Source organism: Lissotriton vulgaris, chromosome 1_1 (assembly GCF_964263255.1).
Source record: "Lissotriton vulgaris chromosome 1_1, aLisVul1.2, whole genome shotgun sequence".
NCBI lineage: Eukaryota > Metazoa > Chordata > Amphibia > Caudata > Salamandridae > Lissotriton > Lissotriton vulgaris.
In genome coordinates this window covers 1,157,022,367-1,157,044,757 of record NC_141685.1, presented here as the reverse complement: position 1 = coordinate 1,157,044,757, position 22,391 = coordinate 1,157,022,367, and positions in this window count along the sequence as shown.

The following is a 22,391-nucleotide window of genomic DNA, read 5'->3' as shown; positions in this document are numbered from 1 at the left end:
GCATGTGCAAGGAAACTAAAAGTTAACGATGTCCTAAACATTGATTGGCAATCTCAGACAAAGATCGATCAGGCAAATTGGCTTTGCGAGGTCAGTTTCAGGTGAAGAGGTCAGTTTCTTACAGTTCATTTCAGAGTCAAAAACGAAACCTTAGTTAATGTATACATGGACTAAGAAGGCCAGGCCACTTTGTTCACCAGGCTACCTTCACAGGCCTACGTGAGGGCAACACAAAATGGTGGCACAATATAAAATGGAGTCAGTCTCGAGAATTACAGAACCTCACTTCCACCCACCTCCTTCTCTAATTCCCTGTTCTCTTCTATTCTCTCATACTAATCTACTGCTCTATTACACCACCTCATTCTCTAACTCACTGTTCTCTTCTTTTAGCCCTCTGCTGACCTGCTGCTCTCTTCCACCCGCCTCCTTCTTTAACTCCCTGATCTCTTATTGTGATCTGCTGTTCTTTTCCACATCGCATCCTTCTCTAACTCACTTTCTCTTCTCCTGTGCTAATCTGCTGCTCTCTTCCACCCCACCTCCTTCTTTAACTCCCTGTTCTCTTCTGCTGTGCTGATTTGCTCCTCTCTTCCACCCACTTCCTTCTCTAACTCCCTGTTCTGTTCTCTTCTCCTGTTCTGATCTGCTGCTCTCTTCCACTCTGCCTCCTTCCCTTACTCACTGTTCTCTTCTCCTGTGCTAAACTGCTGCTCTCTTCCACTCCGCCTCCTTCTTTAACTCACTGTTTTCCTCTCCTGTGCTAAACTGCTGTTCTCTTCCACCGCCTCTTTCTCTAACTCCCTGTTCTCTTCTCCTGTGCCGATCTGCTATTCTCTTCCACCCCGTATCCTTTTTAACTCCCTGTTCTCTTATCCTGTGCTGATCTGCTGCTCTCTTCCACCCCAATCATTCTTTAACTCCATTTTCTCTTTTGCTCAGCTGATCTGCTCCTCTCTTCCACCCACCTCCTTCTCTAACTCCCAGTAGGTCTCTTTCCTTCTCCCATGCTGATCTGCTGCTCTCTTCCACTCTGCCTCCTTCTCTAACTCACTGTTCTCTTCTCCTGTGCTAATATGCTGCTCTCTTCCACCCTGCCTCCTTCTTTAACTCACTGTTTTCTTCTTCTGTGCTAAACTGCTGTTCTCTTCCACTGCCTCTTTCTCTAACTCCCTGTTCTCTTCTCCTGTGCCGATCTGCTGTTCTCTTCCACCCTGCATCCTTTATAGGTTTCGCCTCGCCGAATGCTGCGCAGCAGACTTTCGCGCAGGCGAAATCTTATGAGTTACAGTATGGATGTTTGTGCCGCCTCTCTGTTCCATTGGCTAGCTCCATAAATGGAGGCTAGCCATTGGAACAGAGATCTGTCCGTCATGGCCGGACCAGATTCGTGGGCGTTCCCGACAGTTTTCCGCATTTTGTCCACGTCATGCGGCGGTGGGCAGTGCTTTTTTTTTTCTTCGAAGGTTGTTTTTGGTCATTTCTCCAGGCCGACCGCCGCCGGAAGAAGTCCAGGTGAGTGCTCCCCCCCTCCCGCTGTCCGTGTGCACGTTCCCGCCCCCCCCTCCCGCTGTCCGTGTCTCCGACCTCTGGGCTCCCCAGTCTGCTTATCTCTTGACACGGATGATCTGGTCTCGCATGGGTTTGATGTCCTGGAAGCTCTGCTGGTTCACCATGCTGTAAAACCAAGATGAAGCCCCGGCCATTTTTTATGTACAGGTCGCGCATGGAGGCGAACTGCTAGGTACCAGCCTTGTCCACGATTTCCAACACCGAGGGCGACGAATCCACCTCGATCTCTTTGCGGTAAAAGTCCTCGATGGTGGGGTCGTACTTCTTGATGAAGGTGCCCGTCACGAACTGCACAGTCAGTGCGGACTTGCCCACACGCCGCTGCCCAGCACCACCACCTTGTACTCGCGCATGGTCCCCCCGCCACCGCCACCAGCACCAGCCCCGTGCCTCCTCCCTCGCCTCTCATGGCATGTACTCACACCTTCCCCGCCCCCCGCGGAACAGCAGAGGCACCCCCAGGCAGCATGGGCGGGCCTAGGAATGGCAGCTCTCATCCTGTGGCTTAAATGCGAGCTTCTTTCCATAGCCAATGTTCTTTCCATAACTAATGTAATAATTACGTTTAACTGTATTTCTTAAACATAAGTATCAAAAAACATTGTCGACATACTGTCTGTGTGCCCGTCCCCCCCTCCCGCTGTCCGTGAGCCCGTCCCTCCTCCCGCTGTCCGTGAGCCCGTCCCCCCTCCCGCTGTCCATGTGCCCGTCCCCCCTCCCGCTGTCCGTGGTTTTCATTTATATAGTGGTTGTTACCCCCAATGGGGTGTTAAAGCACTTTTTTGGCAAGTAGGTATCCAAGGCAGGTCGGGGTTGCAAAGGCTATCCCTGACGACACTTAATTGATGTAGATAGGTATTATATAGTTTTTCCCTTGTGCCTCCAATTACTTTTTTTGTATTGTAGCAATGCTCGGGCTAATCTTTTTATTTTTATTATTTCCTAGGAATGGCAGCTCTCATCCTGTGGCTTAAATGCGAGCTTCTCTCCATAGCCAATGTTCTTTCCATAACTAACGTAATAATTACGAACTATATTTCTTAAACATACGTATCAAAAAACGTTGTCGACACACTGTCTGTGTGCCCGTCCCCCCTCCCGCTGTCCGTGAGCCCATCCCCCTCTCCCACTGTCCATGAGCCCGTCCCCCCTCCCGCTGTCTGTGTGCCCGTCCCCCCTCCAGCTGTCCGTGGTTTTCATTTATATAGCGCTTGTTACCCCCAATGGGGTGTTAAAGCACTTTTTTGGCAAGTAGGTATCCAAGGCAGGTCGGGTTGCAAAGGCTATCCCTGACTACACTTAATTGATGTAGATAGGTATTATATAGTTTTTCCCTTGTGCCTCCAATTACTTTTTTTGCATTGTAGCAATGCTCCGGCTAATCTTTTTATTTTTATTATTTCCTAGGAATGGCAGCTCTCAACTTGTGGCTTAAATGCGAGCTTCTTTCCATAGCCAATGTTCTTTCCATAACTAACGTAATAATTATGTTTAACTGTATTTCTTAAACATAAGTATCAAAAAACGTTGTTGACATACTGTCTGTGTGCCCGTCCCCCCCTCCCGCTGTCCGTGATCCCGTCCACCCCTCCCGCTGTCCGTGAGCCCGTCCCCCCTCCCGCTGTCCGTGAGCCCGTTCCCCCCTATCGCTGTCCGTGGTTTTCATTTATATAGCGCTTGTTACCCCCAATGGGGTGTTAAAGCACTTTTTTGGCAAGTAGGCATCCAAGGCAGGTCGGGGTTGCAAAGGCTATCCCTGACTACACTTAATTGATGTACATAGGTATTATATAGTTTTTCCCTTGTGCCTCCAATTACTTTTTTTGTATTGTAGCAATGCTCGGGCTAATCTTTTCATTTTTATTATTTCCTAGGAATGGCAGCTGTCATCCTGTGGCTTAAATGCGAGCTTCTTTCCATAGCCAATGTTCTTTCCATAACTAACGTAATAATTACGTTTAACTGTATTTCTTAAACATAAGTATCAAAAAACGTTGTCGACATACAGCTTAAGCTTTAATAATTTTCTTTCATTATGCTCTAAATATTTCACATAGGCTCAGAGGCCATGCACAGATCATTTTACATGGTTTCATTTCATGCAGGTGGAGAGGGGACGCATCTGCTTCTGAAATATGACAATTATAGACAATTGTACAGCTCCCCATGCAAACATCTTAACCAGGGTCATTGCATGAAACTCACTAATCGCACTTTGGAAGAAGCACGCACACACTGGGAGCCACCATGGCAACCAGCAGGGCCACTAGGCAGGATGCTAACTGCTTCTCAGAAAATAAAGAATGGGTCTGTGTGTGTGTGGCTCTGTGTGTGTGTGGCTCTGTGTGTGTATGTGGCTCTGTGTGTGTGTGTGGGGGGGGGGGCTCTGTTTGTGTGTGTGGGTCTGTGTGTGTGTGTGGGTCTGTGTGTTTTTGTGTGGCATTTGCCAGTGATTAAACTATTGGCATTGTAAATGACAATGCCATTTATTTATCTGTTTTCAAAACCAACACATAAATACAAATTTTGTCATTTACAATGCCAATAGCTCAAACTTTTCAAAAGGCGAAGCCATTGCATTGTAAATGCTTGTTAACTCCCTGTTCTCTTATCCTGTGCTGATTTGCTGCTCTCTTCCACCCGCCTCCTTCTTTAACTCCATGTTCTCTTTTGCTGTGATGTTATGCTGCTCTCTTCCACCCCCCTCCTTCTCCAACTCCGTAGTCTCTTCTCTTCTCCCGAGCAGAACTGATGCTCTCTTCCATCTGCCTTCTTCTCTAGCTCTCAGTTCTCTTCTCTTCTCCTGTGCTGATCTGCTGCTATCTTATACCCGCCACCCTCTTTAACTCCCTGTTCTCTTCTCCTGTACTAATCTGCTGCTCCCTTCCACCGCCTCAGTCTTTAACTCCCTGGTCTCTTCTCCTGTGCTGATCTGCTGCTCTTGTCCACCCCAAATCCTTCTTTAAATCTCGGTTCGCTTCTCTTCTCCTGTGCTGATCTGCTCCTCTCTTCCACCCCACCTCCTCCTTTAACTCCCTGTTTTTTTCTCCTGTGCTGATCTGCTGTTCCTTTCCACAACCTCCTTCTCTAACTCCCTGTTCTCTTCTCACATGCTGATCTGCTGCTCTCTTCCTCCAGCATCATTCACTAACTCCCTGTTCTCTTCTCCTGTGATAATTTTTAAGCTATCTTACATCCGCCTACTTCTCTAACTCCCAGTTTTTTTCTCCCGTGCTGATCTGCTGTTCTCTTTCACCCGCCTCCTTCTCTAATTCCCTTGTCTCTTCTCCTGTGCTGATCTGCTGTTCTCTTTCACCCGCCTCCTTCTCTAACTCCCTTTTCTCTTCTCCTGTGCTAAACTGCTGTTCTCTTTCACCCGACTCCTTCTTTAACTCCATGTTCTCTTCTCCTGTGCTGATCTGCTGCTCTTTTCCACCCGCTTCCTTATTTAACTCCATGTTCTCTTCACCTGAGCTAATCTGTTGCTCTCAAACACCCCGTCTCTTTCTTTAACTCTGTTCTTTTCTCCTGTCCTAATCTGCTGTTCTCTTCCACCCGCCTCCTTCTTTAACTCCCTGTTCTGTTCTCCCATCCTGATCTGCTGCTCTCTTCCACCCCGCCCCCTTCTCCAAAACCCTGTTCTCTTCTCCTGTGCTGATCTGCTGTTCCCTTCCACCGCCTACTTCTCTAACTCCCTGTTCTCTTCTCTTCTCCGGTGCTGATCTGCTGCTCTCTTCCACCCGCCTCCTTCTTTAACTCCCTGTTCTGTTCTCCCATCCTGATCTGCTGAGCTCTTTTACCCCACCCCCTTTCTCCTAAACCCTGTTCTCTTCTCCCGTGCTGATCTGCTGTTCCCTTCCACCGCCTACTTCTCTAACTCCCTGTTCTCTTATAATATGCTGATCTGCTGCTCTCTTCCACATACATCCTTCTGTAACCGCACACTCACATACTTACAACCATGCACGCACACACATACAACACACATACAACCACACACACACACAACCACACACATCTATCTATCGCCCTCACTCTATCTATCGCCCTCACTCTATCTATCGCCCTCACTCTATCTGTCTATCGCCCTCACTCCATCTATCTATCGCCCTCATTCCATCTATCGCCCTCACTCTATCTATCGCCCTCACTCTATTTATCGCCCTCACTCTATCTATCTATCGCCCTCACTCTATCTATCGCACAACAACAGCATCACTCAGGGGCACCACAGCATCACTCAGGGGCACCACAGAATCACTCAGGGGCACCACAACATCACTCAGGGGCACCACAACATCACTATGCGCTACCACAGCATCACTGAACGCCACAGCATCACTTGTCGCCATCACAACATCACTCAGCGCCACCACAGTAACAACCTGTGCAAACATTCAACAACAATGGGTTCAAATATGTTCTCTCAATGTTTCAAGCTTTATTACAAATGTCACAAAAAAAGTTGATATTTCACTTCTGTTCTTATATTTTAGTCACGATAAAATACACTGAACATAATCTTCACAAAAGTTATTTACAAAAGTTTAAGGTATTTCCATTATAAATTACAATAACTTTTATTTAAGTATTAATTCTTTTTTTTTTTAAACATTGTTATTTGTAAAATCAATACTTCTAAGTCACGTAAATACAAAACATGTTGCATTAAAAATGCTATAGGTGTCACATTGTCAGAAAATAAAAGTATTAGCATTGTAAATGACAAAGCTATTAATTTCACAATTTTCAAAAATAACATAAATAACACATTTATCATGTACAGGACAAATAACTCAAACTTTCATAATGCGAGACCTATTGCATTGCAAATGCTTGTTGACATTTTGTTTTCTTCGGTCTCTTTTCCTGTCCTCCCCCTCCCATTTTATTCTTTGTGGATCTCTTCTGGTGCGCTATCTTTTGCTCAGGTCTTTTCATTTCTCTTTACGTCTAAGTTTCACTTCCTCCCTGTTTTCCTTTCTATCGTGCGCCCTCTTTCCTGCTCGCTCACCTCCTCTGGTTCTCGCATTGCCTTCCCTTTTCACTCCGCTTAGTCTTCTGCATTTCTCTCATCTGTGTTTCCATTCTCTCTTTCTCACACGTGTATTGTCTTTCCGTCTCTTCCTGTTTCCCTACCTGCTCACTTCGTCAGTCTTGCTTTCCTCCTCTCTCTCCAGTCTCACGCTGCTTGCTTCGCCTTTCCCCAGCCCCTCCCTCGCTCCCCCGCATGTCCTTTTTTGCTGTCATTCACTCCTTCCCTTTTGCCGTACCCCCCCCCCCCCCCGCACCTCTCTCTCTCTCTCTCTCTCTCTCGTCACCACTTTCCCGTTTTGTCTGTATACTCCGCTCCGTCTCAGTCCTCTCCCCCCTCTCCCTCCCCTGTCCTTCTCTCCCCTCCGCACCCTCCGTAGGCCCTCTTCAGTCACTATGAATTATGCATACTTTGTTGTAAAAAGAATACAAATGCTGTATGCCCGCCATCCTGCCAGGCTGATTTGCGAGCAGCAACAAGACAAGGCGGTAGGAGTGACATTAGCCAGCCACCGCAGGAACCCGGGGCCATCTTTCAGTAAACACCTCGTTGGGTTAATGCGCCTGCTGCTGGTGCTGAGTTATTTGCAACCTTCACGTTACAAGGACTGGTCTCGATAAGATTTTTCCTTGGATGCGTGCACCTGTTCAGAGACCGCTGTGTAACAGGTACGTATTGTGCGCCAGTCACAGTGAGATGATACTAGGGTAAGAATAATGACTATGTAGCAGAGATCGGTGTAAAACGGCAGGTCACAGGCTGCAATCCCGGTAAGATGGCTGTGAGGGGTAATGTGCCTGCTTCCGAGACGTGTGTGTAACTTGCAAGTCACAAAAACAAATCCATGCACGGTCTGGTCAGCCACGCCTTCGTCTGAGGTCCGCTGGACCACACCTCTCCACTGTACCCAGTGCTTTAAATGGGCAGGTGCTCACAGGTACTGAGTACCTGCACTTCTTTAATTTAAAGGGAGATTACCAGCACTTCTTAGTGGGGGTTGAATACTTTAAGTGGGAGAGTACAAGCACAACTCAGTCGAATACAGGTACTTTGAGGTGATGAGTACCTATACTTCCTAAATTCCAATGTAACCACTGACTGTACCATGCGCCCTACTCTGAGCAGCACCACTCCCCTGGGTCACACTCCTGTGCTGTGCAACACCTCCTACACTATGCCACACTCCCTACACTAGACCACACCCTATTCACTGGACCACACCCCTTACACCTGACCACACTTTTCCACTGGACCACACCTCCTACATTGGACTGCACCTTCTCTTCGGTGCCATGCGCTGATACTAGATGAGGCCCATTCACTGGACCACGCTCCCTGTACTAGACCACACCTCTTCACTGCATCACACATCCTGCAGTGTGATCCACCCTGTACACTGGAGCACACCTTTCCACTGGACCACACCTCCTACATTGGACTGCACCTTCTCTTCAGTGCCATGCGCTGATACTAGATGAGGCCCATTCACTGGACCACTCTCCCTAAACTAGACCACACCTCTGCACTGCACCACACATCCTGCACTGTAATACACCCTCTACACTGGACCACACCTCCTACATTGGACTGCACCTTCTCTAGGGTGCTATGCCCCGATACTGGACCAGGCCCATCCACTGGACCACGCTCCCTATACTAGACCACACCTCTTCACTGCACCACACATCCTGCACTGTAATACCCACTCTACACTGATGCACACCTTTCCACTAGACCACACCTTCTACATTGGACTGCACCTTCTCTACGGTGCCATGCGCCAAAACTAGGTGAGGCCTATCCACTGGACCACGCTCCCTATACTAGACCACACCTCTGCACTGCACCACACATCCTGCAGTGTGATTCACCCTATACACTGGAACACACCTTTCCACTGGACCACACCTCCTAACTTGGACTGCACCTTCTCTACGGTGCCATGCACCGATACTAGATGAGGCCCATTCACTGGACCACGCTCCCTATACTAGACCAATCAATCAATCAATCAATCAATCAAAGCATTTATATAGCGCACTACTCACCCGGAGGGTCTCAAGGCACTAGGGGAGGGGGGTCCGCTACTGCTCGAACAGCCAGGTCTTGAGTTGCTTCCTGAAGGCGAGGTGGTCCTGGGTCAGGCGGAGGTGAGTCGGGAGGGAGTTCCATGTCTTGGCGGCGAGGTAGGAGAAGGACCGTTCCCCTGTGGTGGCTCTTCGGATGCGGGGGACGGTGGCGAGGGCGTGGCCGGTCGATCGAAGCTGGCGTTTGGGAGCGTAGAAGTTGAGGCGGCTGTTGAGGTATCCTGGGCCTTGGTTGTGTAGGGCTTTGTGTGCGTGGGTGAGGAGACGGAAGGTGATTCTCTTGTTGACCGGGAGCCAGTGCAGGTCTCTCGGGTGTCCGGAGATGTGGCTGCGATGGGGGATGTCCAGGATGAGTCGTGCTGAGGCGTTCTGGATCCGCTGGAGTCTCTTCTGGAGTTTGGCGGTGGTTCCGGCATAGAGGGAGTTGCCGTAGTCCAGACGGCTGGTGACGAGGGCCTGGGAGACCGTCTTCCTGGTCTCGGAGGGGATCCACCGGAAGATCTTACGTAGCATGCGCAGGATGTTGAAGCACGACGAGGAGACGGCTTTGACTTGTCTGGTCATGGAGAGGGAGGAGTCCAGGATGAAGCCCAGGTTGCGTGCGTGGTCTGTTGGTTTGGGTGCGCTGCCTAGGACGGGGGGCCACCAGGAGTCGTCCCAGGCGGAGGGTGAGGATCACAGGATGAGGACTTCCGTCTTAACCACACCTCTGCACTGCACCACACATCTGGATGACGACCAGCCGCCTGAAACTGAACTCAGACAAGACGGAGGTCCTCATCCTGGGATCCACACCCACCGCCTGGGACGACTCCTGGTGGCCCCCCGTCCTGGGCACCGCACCCAAACCGACAAACCACGCACGCAACCTGGACTTCATCCTGGACTCCTCCCTCTCCATGACCAGACAAGTCAACGCCGTCTCCTCGGCGTGCTTCAACATCCTGCGCATGCTACGGAAGATCTTCTGGTGGATCCCCACGGAGACCAGGAAGACCGTCACCCAGGCCCTCGTCACCAGCCGACTGGACTACGGCAACGCCCTCTACGCCGGAACCACCGCCAAGCTCCAGAAGAGACTCCAGCGGATCCAGAACGCCTCAGCCAGACTCATCCTCGACATCCCACGAAACAGCCACATCTCCGGACACCTGAGAGACCTGCATTGGCACCCCGTCAACAAAAGAATCACCTTCCGTCTCCTCACCCATGCACACAAAGCCCTACACGATCAAGGCCCGAGCTACCTCAACAAACGAATCAACTTCTACGCTCCCAAACGCCACCTCCGTTCAGCCAGCCGCGCACTCGCCACCGTCCCACGCATCCGTAGAGCGACAACAGGAGGAAGGTCCTTCTCCTACCTGGCCGCCAAGACCTGGAACTCCCTCCCAGCCGACCTGCGCCTGACCCAAGACCACCTCTCCTTCAGGAAGAAGCTCAAGACCTGGCTGTTCGAGCAGTAACGGCACCCCCCCCCTTAGCGCCTTGAGACCCAACGGGTAAGTAGTGCGCTCTATAAATGTCCTTGATTGATTGATTGATTGATTGATCCTGCACTGTAATATACACTCTACACTGGAGCACACCTCCTACATTAGACAGCACCTTCTCTACGGTGCCATGCACCAATACTAGATGAGGCCCATTTACTGGACCACGCTCCCTATACTAGACCACACCTCTGCACTGCACCACACATCCTGCACTGTAATACACACTCTACACTGGAGCACACCTTTCCACTGGACCACACCTCCTACATTAGACAGAACCTTCTCTACGGTGCCATGCACCAATACTAGATGAGGCCCATTCACTGTACCACGCTCCCTATACTAGACCACACCTCTGCACTGCGCCACACATCCTGCACTGTAATACACCCTCTACACTGGACCACACCTCCTACATTGGACTGCACCTTCTCTACGGTGCCATGCACCGATACTAGATGAGGCCCATTCACTGGACCACGCTCCCTATACTAGACCACTGTTAGACGGACCGGGAGGGTCGGCCGAGATTACGGGGAGAGGTCTCCAGGGAGAGCCGTCTCCAACGACTGTACAGATAAGTAACTTCCCCCCCACAGACAGACGCCACACAAGATTGAAGGTTAACGAGACTTTATATGCAATTCTTAGGTTACGTTGGTATGATACAAGGAGGTCTGGACTCAGGGGTCCCCTCGATTCGAGTCTGTGGTTGAGGAAAGGGGTAGCGGGACAGTCTTAGTTACCGGTGAGTTCAAAATAGCTCTCAATCCTCGAGCTCGGCGTTCTTGATGGTCGGGCCGTGGAGGAGCCAAGCAGGTCCCGAGATGGATGAAGGAAGGACGACGGTCCGCGGCGGAGCCTGCAGGTCCCGGTGAAAGATGACGGTTACAACGGTCCGCGGCCACGCCAGCAGATCCGGACGACGATGAAGAATGAAGGTTACGACGGTTGTGGCAGCGCCAACAGGCAGGACGATGGTGCACAGGACAGAGCTACGGCAGCGCCAGTAGTCCGTCCAGGATGAGTTCCTCTTTGCGTCTCTCGACTCCAAGATACAACTGCCTTCCTGCTCTGGAGCTGCCCCAGTTATAGGGCTGGCGTGCTTTGATGTCCGGACCCTCGCACTTGGAGGTCGGGAGGTCCGGGATGAGGGAGTCCAGACACCCAGCAGGGGGGTGGAGCCAGCGCCCGGGGAGGCGATGGGCGAGCGGCACTTGGTGGGGGAGAGCCATCGACACCTCCTTCTCCCATTGACTTGCCAAGTAGCCCGCTCACCTCCTGGGTGGATGGTGGTGCCGGGATGTCTGAGGCCTGGCCAGGCCCAGGGTTGAGGTCGGCCGGGGGCCAGGCGGCCACGTGGTGAAGTGTCCAAGATGGCGGCCCGGGCTGGGCGCGTGGGCCGGCAGTGGATCGGGCCCACGAGGTCGACATGCTCGAGGGCAGGGGTCCCTGAGGGGACGGAGGACGTGCAATGGTGGTGTGGGGTGCTTGTGTGACCGGGCTCGGGCCTGGTCGAGCCGGGGGAGAGCGGCCCTTCGTGTGGCCTGTCCAACATGCGTCCCCCCCAGCTGAAGGCGGGGAGAGTCACCCATCCTCTTGGGGACTCTCTTCGTCGAGGCGGAAAAATCGGGACAGGCCATCCGCGTTGGCGTGGTCGGACCCAGGCCGGTGTTCGACTGTGAAGTCCATACCCTGCAAGGATATGGACCAGCGTAGCAACTTGGGGTTTTCCCCCCGCATGTGCATCAGCCACTGCAGGGGTCGGTGGTCGGTCTGCACCCGAAAGTGGGTGCCGAAAAGGTAGGGCCGGAGCTTCTTGAGGGCCCATACCACAGCGAAGGCTTCCCTCTCTATGGTGCTCCAGCGTTGTTCCCGTGGTAGGAGTCTCCGGCTGATGAAGGCCACCGGTTGATCAAGGCCCTCGGTGTTCACTTGGGACAGGACCGCCCCAATGCCCTGGTCGGAGGCGTCCGTCTGGACGACGAACTCCCGGCTGTAGTCTGGGGCCTGGAGCACAGGAGCGGAACACATGGCGGCCTTCAATTGTTCGAATGCCGCTTGACACTCTGGGGTCCAGTTCACCTTCTTGGGCTGATTTTTTGACGTGAGTTCGGTGAGGGGGCCCACTATGGTACCATAGTCTTTCACGAACCTTCGGTAATAGCCCGTGAGGCCCAGGAAGGCTCGTACCTCGGTTTGGGTGATAGGGGGCTGCCAGTCCTGGATGGCGGCAATTTTCAGTTGTAGAGGGGCCACTAGGCCGCTTCCCACCTGGTGTCCGAGGTAGGTCACAGACCCTTGTCCAATTTGACACTTGCTGGCCTTGATCGTGAGGCCAGCTCGCTGAAGGGCTTGCAGCACTGCTCGGAGGTGGTGGAGGTGCTCGGTCCAATGGTGGCTGTACACAGCGATGTCGTCTAGGTAGGCGGCGCTGAACCCTTCGAGCCCCGCCAGGACCTGATTGACGAGCCGTTGGAAAGTCGCTGGGGCATTCTTCATACCGAAGGGCATGACCGTAAAATGGTAATGGCCATCGGGGGTGGAGAAGGCAGAACGTTCTTGTGCTCGGGGTGTGAGGCCGATCTGCCAATAACCTGCTGTCAGGTCGAAGATGCTAAGGTAGTGGGCAGCTCCCATTCGGTCGACCAGTTCATCTGCCCGGGGGATGGGATGTGCGTCCGTTCTGGTGACTTCATTCAGGCCCCGGTAGTCGACGCAGAACCGGAGTTCTGGTGTGGTTCCGGGGGCGGCTGCTTTGGGGACCAGTACGACCGGGCTGGCCCATGGACTGTCTGAGGGCTCGATGACCCCGAGCGTGAGCATCTTAGCCACTTCCGCCTGGATGCAGGCCCGTACCCGATCAGGTACGCGGTAGGCCCGGTGGCGGATAGGAGGGCTGTCTCCGGTGTCTACATCGTGCACACACCAGGAAGTGACACCTGGGGTGAGGGAGAACAGACTGGCGAACCGTGACAGGAGGGCTTGGCACTCTTGGCGTTGTTCTCTGGTGAGGGTCTCCGAGAGTCGGACCCCATCTCCGGAGCCGTCTTGCTCCTGGGTCCGCAGGAGGTCAGGGAGAGGCTCGGAGTCGTCTTCAACCCCATTGTCCGTGGCCATCAATAGGCTGAGTTCTGTTCGTGCAAAGTGGGGTTTCAGTCTGTTGGTGTGGAGGACTGGGGTCGTGACTACTGGAAAAGGTTGCAAGGGGGCTTTTAGTTTGCGGCCGCTCTTCCCACTGGCTTGGCACGTGGGGCAAGATCGGCAATGCTGGTGCACATCGTTCCTCATTTTGGGCCAGAAGAAGTGGGTCACTAGGCGACTGTAAGTTTTATCTTGTCCTAGGTGCCCTGCTAGGGGGACATCGTGGGCCAGGTTTAACAGGAAGTCTCTAAAGCAGAGGGGCACTACTAGTACTCGGTTGGCCCCCAGCTCGGCGATTCGTTGCTCGCTGTATAACAGATCATTGTCCCAGTAGACCCAATGAGTTCCGGAGGTGTCCCCTGCGCTTTGGGCGAGCGCTTGTTGGCGGAGTCCCTCAAGGGAGGGACAGGTCTTCTGTTCCTGGCGAAATTGTTCTTGTGTGGGTCCCCCCTCTTGGGCCCACTGGTCAAGGTTAGCGAGGTCGGAAGGTTGAGCCGGTTCGAGGGGGGTGTCATGGTCGGGGGTTTCGGCTGGGGCGACCGGAGGCGGTGGCGCCGGCCATTCTGGTTCTTCCGGGTGATGGTTGGCACGGGCGGCCATGGACCGGGTGGTGACGCACGCCCAGTCCGGGACGCCCAACATCCCCAAGTGTTCTTTTCGCTCCACAGCGGCCCACGGGGAGCTCTCCAGGTCATTCCCGAGGAGGCAGTCCACGGGGGCGTCGTCTCGGACCGTCACCTTCAACATGCCGGAGACCCCTCCCCACTCAAAAGGGACGCAGGCCATCCGACACAGACTTTCCGAGTTGTCGGCTGAGCGTACAGGGCAGAGAATGTTCGGTAGATATTGTTCTGGGGTCACCAGGTGACAGCGGACGGCTGTCACACTGGCCCCGGTGTCCCGAAGGGCTTCGGCCCGTTGTCCATTGATGCTCACCCATTGGCTGTACTTCTGGGTGTTAGCGGGTAGGGGGACCCGCGGGACCATGTCTCTTCCCCCTAAGCACGCGAGAGTCATGGCGGCTGGCTCCCACTCTGGATACTCTTGCTCGTCTGTTTCTTGTTCCTCGGAGATCTGTTCTTCCCCTAGTGCTGCGGCGGCCACATGGCGGGGTTTTGGACTCTGATACTGCGGGCAGCTTGGGTCGTTTGCATAGTGGCCGACTCGTTGGCATCGGTGACACGTGACGTTTGCTCTGTACCCCGGTCGCGCCGGGGTGCTGCCCCGGTTGGCCGGGGGGGTGGTGCTGGTAACGGGGGCGGCATGAGTGTTGTCTCTTCCCCGCCCTTGGCCTCCTCCTCCTCTGGGTCGGTGGTGACCATTGTTGTTCCTGTTTTGCTCGTAGGACCCATTCCGGCCCACTCTGGTGATCTCCCACCGGTCAGCTTCGGCTGCGAGCTGCCGGGGATCGGTTAACTTGCTGTCGAGGAGGTGTTGGCGTAGTTCAATGAAGCAATTGTTGGACAGATGCTCCCATACCATCAGATTGAACAGTTGCTCGTAGGTCGTGACGTTGTTCCCTTTGATCCAGCCTTCGAAAGCTCGGCTAAAGTACGTTACATAGTCCACCCAAGTTGTACCCGGGATGCGTGTGCAGTCTCGGAACCTCTGACGGTACATCTCGGGCGTGAGGCCATAGCGGGTGAGAAGGGCCGCTTTCATATGGTCGTAGGAGGTCATCTGGTGGTCTGGGAGCTGTAACAGGGTATCGCGGCCCTCATTGAGGAATCTGCCCCATAGGCCGGCTCCCCAATCGTTTCTATCGATCCGGTGCGCAGTCATAGCGATTTCATACGCCTTAAACCATTGCTGGATGTCGTCCTCTCGAAAATATTCTCGGACAACATCCTTGGGGATGTGTACTTTTTTCTCCGTGGTCCCGGGGGTGTGTGGTCTCTCGGGCACCCCCAACTCTTTATTCTGCTTGCGCAGGTTGATCTCGGCTAGGTTCCGTTCGTGCTCGTACGCTAGTTTCTTTTCCTCGAGCTCCCTTTGTCTCTGTTTCTCCTCTCTTTCTTCTCGGAGACGTAGGTGCTCTAAGTTTATTTTTTGTTCGGCCAACTTGAGTTCTACGTCCATCTTGAGTCGGGCCATTTCTAGCTCGTGTAGTCGGGTTTTTTCTCTTTCTTGGATCTCGTCTGGCGAGAGACCGGTTCTTTGCCCTTCAGGGGCCGTGTTGCTTTTTTTCGCGGTGCTTTGCTCAGGAGCTTCGGTATCCCCGGTCTCTGCCCAAGATTCTAGGGCATGCTTAAAATCGTCCTTGGTGCTTAGTCCGGTGGTAGCGATACCTAGTTCAATGCAGAACTGCTTTAGTTCACGATGGCTGTACTCCTCTAGTTTTTCCATTTGGAACTTCTCAGTTGATCCGCTCTCTTTAGTTGTCATTGTGGTTCGTTGTGGGGTGAGCTACTCTCTGTACGTATGCGGTGATTCGGATCGCGCCGCTGGCCACCAATGTTAGACGGACCGGGAGGGTCGGCCGAGATTACGGGGAGAGGTCTCCAGGGAGAGCCGTCTCCAACGACTGTACAGATAAGTAACTTCCCCCCCACAGACAGACGCCACACAAGATTGAAGGTTAACGAGACTTTATATGCAATTCTTAGGTTACGTTGGTATGATACAAGGAGGTCTGGACTCAGGGGTCCCCTCGATTCGAGTCTGTGGTTGAGGAAAGGGGTAGCGGGACAGTCTTAGTTACCGGTGAGTTCAAAATAGCTCTCAATCCTCGAGCTCGGCGTTCTTGATGGTCGGGCCGTGGAGGAGCCAAGCAGGTCCCGAGATGGATGAAGGAAGGACGACGGTCCGCGGCGGAGCCTGCAGGTCCCGGTGAAAGATGACGGTTACAACGGTCCGCGGCCACGCCAGCAGATCCGGACGACGATGAAGAATGAAGGTTACGACGGTTGTGGCAGCGCCAACAGGCAGGACGATGGTGCACAGGACAGAGCTACGGCAGCGCCAGTAGTCCGTCCAGGATGAGTTCCTCTTTGCGTCTCTCGACTCCAAGATACAACTGCCTTCCTGCTCTGGAGCTGCCCCAGTTATAGGGCTGGCGTGCTTTGATGTCCGGACCCTCGCACTTGGAGGTCGGGAGGTCCGGGATGAGGGAGTCCAGACACCCAGCAGGGGGGTGGAGCCAGCGCCCGGGGAGGCGATGGGCGAGCGGCACTTGGTGGGGGAGAGCCATCGACACCTCCTTCTCCCATTGACTTGCCAAGTAGCCCGCTCACCTCCTGGGTGGATGGTGGTGCCGGGATGTCTGAGGCCTGGCCAGGCCCAGGGTTGAGGTCGGCCGGGGGCCAGGCGGCCACGTGGTGAAGTGTCCAAGATGGCGGCCCGGGCTGGGCGCGTGGGCCGGCAGTGGATCGGGCCCACGAGGTCGACATGCTCGAGGGCAGGGGTCCCTGAGGGGACGGAGGACGTGCAATGGTGGTGTGGGGTGCTTGTGTGACCGGGCTCGGGCCTGGTCGAGCCGGGGGAGAGCGGCCCTTCGTGTGGCCTGTCCAACAACCACACCTCTGCACTGCACCACACATCCTGCACTGTAATATACACTCTACACTGGAGCACACCTTTCCACTGGACCACACGCCCTAATCGGGACCTCACCAATCCATTTTATTCCACCTTCTTGACTAGATGTAACCTTTGTGGTGTAGGGTGCCAGGGCTCAGAATGAATGAGGGAAAACACATACACACACACTCTACTGCTGTTCATGATGACCAAGAACACTACTTTTTATCACGTCTTCCAGGATCATTCACTGTGCTCATTCACACAGTAACTATCTTGTGACACCCTCGTCCCAATGGTTTGATCCTCATGATGTTACACTGAGGAAATTACATTCCTCCCAAAACATCAAAAAGTTTCAAACAAACCAATCATGCATATCTCAAACAAATTAGCAATCGATATACCCCTCCTCAAACTGCATAATCCCAATAGCAGGTAGAAGGCTCCAGGTGTGCTCTGAAGTTATAGCGTAGGTGATCACCCGGTGAAGAGTCACTCGAATTGGCAGCTGAGTCTTAGGACCAGCCTTAAAGAGCGCTGGCCCTTGGAACGCGGTTAGTTTCCCTTTGATCAATGGACCATTGTTAGTTGACGTGAAGCATTGAACTGGAGAAGATATCAACAATACATTTCAACCTTAAGATGCCAATTTGACTCCACAATAAGAAGCAGGAAACACCTAATATAGGTAAAGAGTGTTAATTTGATTTATATTCAATCAAGTATATATGCAAACCAAAAGCAAGTTCAGTAAGTACAGCAATGTAATAGATAATCTGAAATAGCTCAATAGGTTGAGGCTCACCAGAATGAGATAGAAAATCCATATGGCCACAATTACGCAGAAACACATTAAAGCAAATACGTAGTGCATCCCTTTTCTCTTCAAAACATTATCCAAATATAAAATCAGCAATCAAGGGTTTCTAATTCAGGAACATAAAAGGTCTCAGCATGATCAGACTTCAGTAGAAGTCTTGGGAAAAAGGAAATAAGTGTTTAGCGTGAAGCTTCAGTCTTGCAAGAATAGGGCAAGCAAAGAGGTCTGTACCTCTCTAAGCTTAAAGGGAATCTGCTCTGCCTCTAACTGTGGGAACACCAATTTAAAAATAGCAAAAGTTTCAGAAGCATCCATAACTACTTTCACACTACCAGGAGCCAATCAAATTGTTACAAGTGCATCTGCAACATCCCTTCAGTCTCTCATCTAATCGAACTGTGACTGTACTTCCCAACCTTGCACATCTTTCCATTTCGGTACATGATGAACAGAAGGCCTCTTTCGACCATTGATTCTCCATGTTCACTGCCAAATTCTTCCCTCTAGGCCTCTCTATCAGCAGTCTCATACAAACAATGAGCCTTTTTCTAGCTAACAAAAATCATGATGGTTCACCTGCAAAAGAAAACAAGCATTTGCAATGCAATAGGTCTCGCATTAGGAAAGTTTGAGCTATTGGTCTTGTAAATGACAATTTTTTTATTGATGTGTTTGTTTTGAAAATAGCTAAATTAATAGCTTTGTCATTTACAATGCCAATAGTTTGAACTTTCGCAAATGTGACACCTATAGCATTTGTAATGCAACATGTTTTGTATTCACGTGACTTAGATGTATTGATATTACAAATTACAATGGCTTTTAATTTTTTTAAATAATTAATACTTAAATAAAAGTGATTGTAATTTATAATGGCAATAGCTTAAACTTTTGTAAATAACTTTTGTGAAGATTATGTTCAGTGTATTTTATTGTGACGAAAATCCAAGAACAGAAGTGAAATATTAACACCTTTTTGTGACATTTGTAATAAAGCTTGAAACATTGAGAGAACATATTTGAACCAGTTGTTGTTGAATGGGGCAACACCCATTCTAGGGGCCACCAAATTTGCCTCGAGAAAAGTAAACTCAACATCCATCCCAATCTAACGTAGGCATGGAGAATACAGCAAGCAGAATCCACAGTTATTTGGCATTGCACAATGCACTTTACAGTCAATGTTAACACTTAAAGCTTCTATAGACATACACCAACCAAAGTTCCGCCACAATAAGCTGCCATTGAGACATACTGCCATGAAGACTCTCAGACATAATATCAAGTAACCTTCGTGGGATCATCTTCAAGCATCAAATAAGCCAAAACACTCTACGGGCCTAAATAAGGTCTCCCTGCTAACAAACTCTCACTGCCACCAAAACATTATTCATATGAATTAGAATTGAAATGGATCGTCCAGGCTTCATGAGAACGCTCCTTGGACACTTAAGAGGGCGAATGGTATGTAGGGGCCCTATTGACAAGCACTCAAATCAACAAGCAATCAGCTAAAAACATAGTTTACTCAGCGCGCAACCCTTATATAGGTTATGAACAAGTTGTACTCAACATGCAACTTAACTGCAACCGCTGTAGAGCATACCTTATCTAAAATGATAAATCGTGCCAATAGGTTAAGGGGATATAGCAGTTGACGTGCATCGGTCGTGAAAACAAAGCATATACTTTTATGCCCATACATGAAATGCACCCCTGAGAAATGAATCAACACTCTGTGGTTGGGAAACGTGCAGTCTGCTCTTGCCTGAAAGTAAGGCATGCGTTAATCAACTGAATGCCATTTCATCCTCTCGATGCCCCTGTGCCTCTCGTACCTGCTGCCACCTCTGCAGCTTTGCTGTCCTGTTGCCCAACCACAAACTCCTCCACCAGGCTGCAAACCCAGCTCTCCATCCCTGCCATGTTGCTGGATGGACAGGAAGCAACATGCGGCGCAGGCGCATCTGCACGTGCGTCAGACGGCTCGCAGAAGCTGCTCGTCATAGTCATGTGACAGGAAAGCATCTATTATGGTTTTCTTTTGCATCCATGGGACATAAGGGTACATTTTCAAGTGCTCCGTTAGAGATTACTTCCTGAAAAATGCAACGTCACATCTCTATGTATAACGGTGCTCTTGTGAACGCGAAGGCTAAATCGAAATGAAACGCTCATTTTATCAGACCTATGAAGGCTTAGACTAAATACCGATGCATCGTTATTCCCCGCCCCCCCCCCCCAAAGAATATTATACAAACATAGATAACGTATTTATTAATGTTTTATAATCTTGCATGAAAGGCAAGAATGAGACTTATTTTTAATACCATTGGACAGTTTTTTCTGTTCGATTTTAGTCCAAAGTCTTTTTGTTTCAATTGTTACATGTTTGAAGAATATCCTTTGCAAGATGGCTGCTTTATTCTTATGTAGTCTGAGGCGGAAGTCCACTTTCTGTCTCTATTTCGGCTCAAACAGATCATCTTGAAACATGTTTTACATTATTAAACCAGCGCTCGGGTATACAAAACACACCTCGAACAGTCAGCAAAGTGTGAACGAAATTGCAGTGGTACTGAGAATACCCTTTACAAACAAGTCCCGCGGCGACCCGGAAGCTCTTGGCCGGCCGGCCAATCCGGTCGCGGCCGACCGGAAGTCCCGCCTCCCGAGGTCCGCGAGCTGCTGGCGCATGGAGCGCCCTGCCGGTCCGAGGTAGCCCGGGTCCCCAGGAGGGGGCCGTGGAGAAGGAGGAGGATGGCGCCTGTTGCGGGGCTCCTCGGACCTGAGAAGAAGAGGAGACGAGACGCCGTGAGGAGCGGAGCGCGAGAGGAGCCCCGCCGGAAGAGCGCAGTCGGTGAGTGGGGCCCAGGGCTGATGTGAAGTGCGTGCGTGCGTGCCTGTGTGTATGCCTGGGGGGGGGGGGGGGTGGGGAATGTGTGCGCGCGTGTGTGCGTGTGTGCGCGAGGGAATGTGTGTGCGCATGCGTGACTATGTGTGATTGAGAGAGAATGCGAGGTAGGGGATAGTGTGCCTGTATGTGTGCCTGTATGTGTGCTGTATGCCTGTGTGTGCATGCGTGCGCCTGTGTGTGCGTGCGTGCGTGCATGCAGAGGGGTGGGGGCTGCCTGTGTGTGAGCAAGGGCTTTGCGCATGCGCAGCTACCAGACGCTCGCTCCCGAGGTGAAATCTGACCTCGTCAAAGCGCGCGTCTGGTAGCTGTCCACATTCCTAAATACGGGCCACAAAAGGTCTGAAGCAGACACTCTCAATGCTCACGCATTGAGAGTAGGTCTGCTCGACCTAAAGAGGACATGTTGGCAAGGAAAAATGCATTTCACTTGAGGTTTGTAGTTAGGCTAAGTTTAACTAACCATTTAATATACACCTCAAACACATGGTTATACATGCACACGTGTTACTTGAAGAATACATGTAAAACATGAGTAAAAGAGTGCATGTTTATGAATGCAAATATAACTTGAAGTGTAAGTGTAAAAACGTGAATAAAGAAAACATGCTTAAATATTTAAACTGTACATTAGTGCACATGTGCATACATCTCGAATCCCCACAATGATTTCAGTCTATTAATGCGTTTAAAATCTTTCACTTACATTAATGAAGTTAAAGCACACATGTCAGTTACAAATATATAATTGCATAATAGTGTTCATTGACCGTGCCCCTTTAGTGCACTGGAAAGCAGCAGCAAGAGTGCTGGTCCAGGCCCAGTGAATGGATGTCTTGATGAGTACTGAGAGTGGCCCTGTGAGGGGCATCAAATCTTTAAGAAACAGCAGCACAAGCCAGTCCATACAGGCTGAGGGGTGGGCCACGCCCCACCTTTCTCCAGGCAAGAAGAGTGTCTGTCACACTAAGCAAAGGTCAGCCTAACGAACACTATTCTGATTCAGGTCAAGCAACCAGGATCTACATAGGCGCTAAATCCTAAATGGCAGCTCCCTGGCTGCCTGAGCTAAACTTTGCCATGCTGATGATTTTACAGCGCTATGAGCGTGACCTTCTCAGCTTGGCAAAAGTGCCTCGAGGCCCTCCCCCTCATGACGAAGGGGAGCTTCACAGATTGCCTCAGACATGGGCTCTTCAGTTTTAAACCCTGAAGTGCCCATGGCCGAGTGTCAACTAGTGACACCACGTCACAGAGTGGGGTGGGGTCAGCAGTCTCACTGCCCCATCCTAAGCTGTGAGGAGATTGGGACTGCTGCCTTCCCTCATTGGCTGACCTTAGGTCAGTCAATGAGGGAAGACAGCAGTCCCAACCCTCCTGAGACTTCCAAAGGCTTCCTTGTCAGAGAGCTGCTGTTGAGGTAAACTTTTATGTGTTTTCTTTTTGTTTTGTGTGTGTGTGCATGTATGTATGGGTGTATGTGTATTTGTTAGTGTTGTACATAGGTGTGTGAATGAATGGATGTGAGTGAGGTGTATATTTGCCTCCTCCATGGTAACATGATAAAGAATGTATTACTGTAGTGACAGACAAGTGGTATGGCACCAGTTTAATCTCCATGATTTTCATTAGGTCAGGGGACACACCATCAGCTGAAAAACAATAACCAAAGAAGCTAATGTGGACCGCAGGAATTCACATGTTACTTGATGTAGCATAAAACCACTCTCCCAATGTTTCTGTAACCCTTTCCTGAGCTTCACATGGTATTCTTCTAGGGAAAACATGTATACCAGAATGT